The 8425-nt window shown below is 27.8% G+C and overlaps 1 long non-coding RNA gene across 1 annotated transcript; it reads right to left on the bottom strand.

Moving 5' to 3' along the window:
- Nucleotides 1-4351: 4351 nt before the first annotated feature.
- On the bottom strand, nt 4352-6242 carry LOC145602322 (uncharacterized). Its single transcript, XR_014104533.1, has 2 exons — nt 5963-6242; nt 4352-4776 (listed from the first exon to the last, which is right to left on the bottom strand). It is a non-coding gene; the product is annotated as an uncharacterized LOC145602322 (long non-coding RNA).
- Nucleotides 6243-8425: the final 2183 nt, after the last annotated feature.

The raw sequence follows: 8425 nt of genomic DNA, 5'->3' as shown, positions 1-8425 counted from the left end.
CCTTAAAATCGGAAGAAAAGCTCTAACAACCTGAGTTATCCCTTACTCTTTTTTTCCTAACATTTGTGAGATTTATTGATAGCTAGCTCTTGTAGTTCTATCTCACATTCTCACCAAACCATATTAAATTTGAGGTGGCATACTATTAATTGCATTCAATTGTAATTAACATTTATAGGAATAAAATGAGAAGAACAATAAACACAACAAGTATATACTTTTCCTGGTGTATAAATTAAATAAGTAGCAACAAAAGATACTCAAAGAAATGTGTATACTAAAAATAGTAAAATAATACACCATTACAATTAGAAAGTTAAATCTCATATCAATATATCATCATCATCAATTGAACGTTTAAACTTTAAAGTCTGACCACATAAAAGTGTTTTTTTTTTTTTTTTTTTTTTTTTTTTTTTTTTTTTTTTTTTTTTTGGCAATTAAAGATGAGTCTTTGATGGTGCATTATTTACTGTTATGAGTACGTAAATTTTTGAAATGTGCATGTCGGCAATGAATATTTAGTGGTCCTCCGTCCTACTTGCCAACTTTATATCTTGGATATTTTCTAATTTTCTTCCACCTTTTGTCTTCTATATCAATATCAATGGATGCTTTCTCCTTTAGACACTAATAATCATACCCTATCTTTAAATTTTCCTTTTTCTTTAATACTCGACTAATTACTAAATTAATTTTCCCCTCAAAAAAATTAAAAAAAGGTAGTGAATTATTTGATTATTATAATATTATTTCCAATAGCTTACAATATCGTCTAGATATTTCTTCTTACAACTCATTTAATGGTATGAATGATTGTCCTCCACCAACAATTCACCCCAAATAATAAATTAAATTAATAAGACTATTACTATACGTAGAACAACACCTCGTTAAGTCGTTTTCAAAAATTATTTACGTTCAAAATTTGTACTCTGTATCAATGTTTTCACCAAAAAAAAATATACGTAGTACAAAGTACATACTATGTATTTGTGTATATATATATGTTTAACATAAATAAATAAATAAAATTTACATAGATGTCAAATTTTAACAATTTATAATCATTAATATATTCAATGGTGTATGAAAAAAAAATTGCGGTTATTATGATAATTTGCTAATTACTCCGTAGTAAAATATGCAAGAGAAATTCTTCAAGATCTATGAATATATGCTTCAAACGTAAATTCAGCTCAAATTCAATTAGAAATAGAACGAGTATACAGTACAGATCCTTTGAACTTTCCTTATTTATATCATCAAATAGACAAATACATGATGAATACATCATATTACTCATTACTACTACTTCCGTTAATTATTATGTGCAACAAAGAAGTATTATTTTTTAGACATAAAATATTCCTTTGTTGCACATAATATTTAACGGAGGTTGTAGTTGCAAATATTACAGATATTCACTACTTAGTATTATAGAATACTTGTTTAGTTAACTTATCAACCATGAGAATATTGTGGTATGGTATTATTTTATAAACAACTAAACTATAAAAGATTAAAAAAAAATAAAATTATAATGGTCAATTGAAATATGACTACCATAATGTATTAATGATTATTTAGATCATGATTGACTTATTTTTCTTCAAGTAATATACGAAGTATAAAGTACTACGTATATATTTCTTATTTTTGGTATAAAATATATAGTGATAGAGCATAAAAGACGATATTCCTAGATTATGTTAAATTTTAGATATTCCTAGATTATATTAAATTTTCAAAAATTATTTCGCATTGTAGATGTTAAAATATTAATTGTGTTCATATTATAATATGAAAAATAAACCAATTATATTATTTTATTATTAAAATACTATTTATTTTTTTTTTTGACGGGAATCATTAAAATACTATAATAATCCTATTACATATTTCAAACGACCGTTATAAAAATATTAAATAAGAACGTGACATGTTTGTTGCATGCTTTCCCTTCTTGTTACTTTCGCACGAGATACACAAAGTCGCAAAGTAGACATGGACATTCCCTCAAAAAAAAAAAAAAAAAAAAAAAAAAAAAAAAGGACATTCATGGACTTTAAGCCGCGCAAGCTGCGCAACATGCCAACATACCTTATCTTAACGCCATCCACGCATAGCGGCATAGGTAGATCTAGTAAGGGTCCTCTAAGTACGACTGTGTCCCACCATTTTGGCAAATTTTATACGATAAATTGATACTTGTAATAATAGATAGAGTATGTAGTCAATTCTAACTTCAATTCACAAGTATTCAAACTCCATCCTTTAAATTCTACGCAATCGATCTTTATCCATAAAAAAAAATAAAAAAAATAAAAAAAAGTGTTAAAAATAATGACTCATGCCTGAAAGAGTGATACATTCTCTTTTATTTCATGCATTATATGATTTAACACGAGTATATTCTAGTTTATTTACAATAAAAAAAACAAAAGATAACAAGAAACATGCATTTGAATTTACAATTAGTTAATTTATACTCTGTAATTTAATAATTTAGATTCGCCTCTTACACGAATGAAAAAAAAAATGTTAATAATGGTAGACTTGCTAAGTTGCTATTGTTAATGTTATGCAGATGCATACAAATATAAATTTTTGTATACATCAATAATGAACGCACAAATTACATCCATCACATGCATAATATCTAAGTTATGTTAATGTTTTCATATAATCATACATATTAATGTTATGATAAGATGATTTTAACTTAACGACCTCGGGGATTTTTAACTAGCTCCCAAAATCAAATTGTTTATGCTACAAAAATAAGTTCAAACCAATATACCCCAAGTTTTGGGGCATTGCCCTACAACTCTAGAACTAGAGTTAGTTGCCCTTAACCCCGCACAAACGAGACCCTCGTGCCAAATCGTCCTCAAAAAACATATAGGTTCAAGATATGTTCTATCACTTAAGACCTTTTGAGTTATTGTAGTCCTTCCATAGTTCCATCGTTTTCATCTAATCACTTTCAATTGGTTCAATTTTAAACTTTTATATTTTCACTTTGAAAAACCTATCGTTCTTTGAAGCTGTACCAATTTGCATGTAATCTCCCCCTCTTGGGTAATTTCCTTTATAATTTTATACACTAATTTTATTTAACTTTCACCATATACACTCTCATTCTACAATATTTCCCTTTTAAAGTAAAAACAAGTACCATAATATAATTTAAATGCAACATGTAGGGATCCAAACCTTTTATCGTATAAATATGACAATGGATATAATAATCATTATTCATAATACTCTGTATTATATAAAAGTTGATAAATTGAAACTATTTCGTATTATATATGTAACAAATATAATACTGCCGGACAGTTTTGCAATGGCTACAATTTTATTGTAGCCACTACAATAACAAAACCTACACCCTTGATTATCATTATGTAAATTAGAACTGTTGATTTAAGTTGACCATAAAAAATACCAAAAAAAAAAAAAAAAATAACTATATTTTCCTTAATCCTCTACACAATAAACTACTCCATCCCCTCAAAAAAAAAAAAAAAATGAAACTACTCCATTGATAAATTTTACTTCGTATAAAGTACCAAAAACAAAACAATGCACTTAACTTGGTTTCAAAAAAAAAAAAAAAAAACAAAAAACAAAAAAAACAATGCACTTAACTGCTTAATATGAAATCCATCAATTAGTACAAGAATTATGGAGAGCAATAATTCAATCATTATGAACTGTATAATTATGCTACGGAGTATGTATCAAATTAGCCATGTAACTGGAATAAAACTATCCAATGTATAAAAATCATATTCCTTTTTTCTAGGTTAGTTGGTAGTTTTCCGATCCATTGATTGTTTTTTGGTTATACTTTGATCCATCCATCCTCCATACCTATCTAATGGAGATTTATGTTGAAGGTGAATACTTTGAAAAGTTGAAACTGCATCAATGGCAGTGACAAAGAAGTTATTTTTTTATTTTATTTTTTATAATTTTTTTTTTGTAAAAAATAAAGTAGTTTTTATAATTAATTATAATTTGGAAGTCGAATATATGAATGGACAAGATTAATCATTAATATTTAAACGGTTGAGATTGAAAGTAGTTACAATGGCTACATTTTTAATGTAGCCGTTGAAAAGTCTTCCAATACTACCTCTGTTTATAAAAAAAAATATATAGCAATCAAAGGGTGGAGAACGAAGTGTAATAAAATTCTCACCCTCAGTGTCCCCCTAATTAAGATTTATCTCACAATGATCTCAGTTGTAAGATACAATCTTTATCAATAATAGATCAAGTATTATTTATATATACGTAAATATAAGTGATGACATGATATTAAAAGTACAAATACAAAGATACAAAACCGTCCATATTATTACACACAATAGGCCGGCTAGTAGCCTTCAAGCAATATATCTTTTACGAGTACCAAGCCTTAATTTTTTTTTTTTTTTACATCAACGTACTTTTTCTTGTAAACATAAGGAGCAAGAAAAGAAAAGGAAACATTAATAGACTATCCTCACGAGGAAAACTCTTAATGCAACGACAACAACTGCAACTTAACGTACGTAGATGAATGGACGATAACATGACTTGTGAATTATTATTCACAAGGCCTGCTGCACATGCATCTTCTACGAAAGCCTTGACAACTTCCACTAGGAAATCTCTCAGAATTGCAATTTGATTCACAATTCCTGCTGCTAACGCATATTCCTTTGAATGTGTGACTAGGAGTAGTACATGTCCTTGCTTCCGCTATTTTTGGCGCAACCTCTATTTTTTTCCCCAATTATAAAGGAGAAATTGAACAAAAATAAGTCAGATTAGAGTAGTGATAGACAGAAATTAAATTCTTTTTTATTATAATTAACTAATTAAAACAATTAAAAATTATACATATTCTCAATTAATGATTGTATCATACTATTATCATTATCATAGCTTTTATGTTATTACCACATAATTTTAACCATTAAATTGAATTTCTATGACATGTTGTACCATTATAAAAAGTTGACATTCAAAACAAGAAATCAAAACAAAACCTTTTTTTTTTTTTTTTTTTTTTTTTGTGTTTGTGTGTGGTATGTGACTTTCTAGAGATGGATAGAGATAATGTTTTAGATAAGATAATAGAAGTTGCTTTTTGAGGTATGATAGAGTCTTTGAAAGTTTGAACTAGACAACTATCTTTAATATAGAGACTTAATATTCTAATACTCTTTATAATTCATTGGAGATGAATGAGAATATAAAGAAGGGGTTAGAATTAAACTACAAATCAAACTTTTTTTTTTTTAAATATAAATTAAATCAACCTATTTAATGAAGAACGGCTATAAAAAAAATTTATAGTTTACTCTAAAGAATAACTTCCTCTATTATAGTCACAATAAAGTTTAATAAGGGTTTAAAAAAAAAGTTTAATATGTAAGGATCGTATGTACATACTAAGGCCTAATAATCTAATATAATCACATCATTTGCACAACAAACTACAAATCCCGCTAATTAATACATGCGATATAATAGCTTTGATAATGAGTCGAATTTTATGTGAAATCAATGAATTAGTCCACGTTATCAAATACTCTTTGCAATTTTTTTGTCTTCGTTTTTATTTGTGAGTTTGTGACCTTTAATAACATAGTACGTCACTATAGTGAGGTACATATACTATTGTTATTCAAACAAGGATAGTATAAAGCGCATGGTATTTTCAGAAAATATACCATGAGAGACTGAGAGTTACGTTTATACTAATAACAATAAAATTGTTACGTAGTAGTATGAGAAATTAAAGCACTATTGTTTCCTCTTTGATCCAAAATATCATAGCCCTTAATTTTGTATTGGATAATAATTAAATCTATTTTTTCAAAGGAAAAATATATATTGTGGAGCTAGAATATACGAGTACTAGGTAAAACTATTAAATTTTCAAGGGAGGAGAAAGAACCTGCTGCCAAAACAAGCAAGAGCACCAGAAAAATTGCCTGCTTCATATTGATGATATATATTTTGTAAAAGAGCTATAGCCTTTAAGATTAGGATAGTGTATGTTTGGTGATGCTAATCAACACAAACCAAAACCTATTTATAGAAGAAAAAAGTTGAAAATAAAATAAAAATAAAAATCTATGCCAAATAATATTTGTATATTTAATAATACTCATTTGTCTTGACGTGCAGTGGCGGATTTTGGCCGAATACATAATTAGAAAGACCGAAATTCAATATTTAATCTCTTGATCAAATCTAATCACTATGTTCCAATATTTTATAAGTAAATATAAGTTATTTTATTTTATTTATTAATTAATTAAAATAATTTATGGAGGGCCAGGCCTCGAATGACTCTGGTGGAAGGTCCCCTCTGTTGATGTGGAACATCATTATTTTCTCAACCAAAATGCAATGTTACCGACACATGAGTTATCCTAGGCTCCTAGCAAATGATAAGAAGGTGACTTATGTTGTTGTGACAAATGTAAGATCGAAATATTAGCGGGAAAAACAATTTAAAACACGTGTAGATTTATTTTTTTTCGTCTTATGACTTTTAGCTACCACAATTTTTTAAAATGGATGGTTGAGATTATTATTTTTGATTTATTTTAATTAGTAATTTTAATTAAAAATATTAAAGAATAATTTTTGGAAGATAAAAATATATTTAAATAATTAAAAAATATTTTTAATTAAAATTACAAATTAAAAAAAAAAAAATAATCTCAACCTTCCATTTTAAAAAAAAATTGTGGTAGTCAAAAGTCGATCATAAGACTACCTTAGAATCATCAGTGTTTGAAAATTCTAATGCAAGTAGGTAAAATGACATTTTTTAACATTAATCTCGGATCCTAGAATTTAAGAAATATTGATTATAGGGTTTGTTGGGATGAATTATAGTTAGTACATAAGATTTTACACTCTCAAGTTGAATCACTCATGAATGTCATGATGAAATATCGATTCAAATCATATTTTGACATAGACTCTTCTTTTCACCCTGGTCTAATCTAACTTCCTCTATCAGTTTTGAAACATCGGTTACAGTTGACCTAACAATGACCATTAATATCTCTAATCAAGGGTGGAGCCAAGGGAGGTCTGTTTGCCCCATTCTCAAAGCTTGTATTTTGAGATAAAAACTACTAGTAAATGTAATGGTAATAGATATACTTGAGTTGATTTTATAACTCTATAATGAAGACATTCTCACTCGTGGTTGGCGGGCCTTGAGTTCAATTCCCCTAACTTGAAGGTATTTAAAATTCGTTTTTGGGCCATTTATACCTCTCTCTTTCTTATTTATCTAAATGGCTTGATAATTATGACCCAGTCCATGAAATGAAAAAAAATAAAATAAAACAATAAAGTTACAATAATTATAATATAGCCTAAGGGCCTGTTCTCTTACGTTGAAATTCAGTTCAGTTCAATTCATTTCAGTTCAGTTCAGTTCAGTTCAGTTCAGTTCAGCTCATCTCCTAATTTCCTTCTCTTATAAAATATTCATTTCAGTTCAGTTCAGTTCAGTTCAGCTCAGTTCAGTTCAGTTCAGTTGAGCTCAGCTCAATTCAGTTCACTTCAGCTGAGTTCAGTCAATGAGAACAGGCCCTAAATCTCATACACACATGCTTGTAAAGATCAGAGTGCGTCTACAACTTTAAAGAACTACATAAAAATCGTGTAAAGATGGAGTTGTCCATTGAACTTATATGGTACAAATTCTCTAATTCTCCTTAGCTTTAAAACCGAGTAGTTCACTTTTAGCTTATTTAATATGCTACATATATAATTTTTTATTGATTTCAAGTGCATTGTTATTAATAATGAAAATCGAGTTTCAAAAGGTGTAAAATGAGTTCATCACTAGTAGAAAAAATGCTATTTGTAACGCCCTATTAGTAACTGGCGTGTATTATGCTAGTTATAGAAGCATCAGTAGTAACCGACTAAGATAATGCCAGTTACAAATTCCATGACATTAGTAATCAACGTAGTAAATGTCAGTTACTAATATGTGGTGTATCTTTATTTGAAGTTTTATTAATAACTGACTAAATAAATGCCAGTTACAAATGTTCAGTCACAAAAAATTTGACTAAAAAACTTGTAACTAGCTTACAAACGCCAGTTACAAATACTTAGTCAAAGAAAGTTTGACCAAAGCGTTTGTAACTAGCTTATAAACGCCAGTTACAAATATTAAGTCAAAAAAAGTTGACCAAAACATTTGTAACTAGCTTAGAAACGCCGATTACAAATAACAAGTCAAAGAAAAGTTGACCAAAACATTTGTAACTAGCTTACAAACGCCAGTTACAAATAATAAGTCAAAATAAAAATTTTGTAACTAGATTACAAACGCTGGTTATAAATAATAAGTCTAACAATAATTTTTGTTTTTTTTAAA

This window comes from Chenopodium album, chromosome 2 (genome assembly GCF_948465745.1).
Source record: "Chenopodium album chromosome 2, dcCheAlbu1.1, whole genome shotgun sequence".
NCBI classification, from domain to species: domain Eukaryota; kingdom Viridiplantae; phylum Streptophyta; class Magnoliopsida; order Caryophyllales; family Amaranthaceae; genus Chenopodium; species Chenopodium album.
Note: the sequence above shows the minus strand (reverse complement) of the source record. Positions and strands in the feature narration are given on the sequence as shown.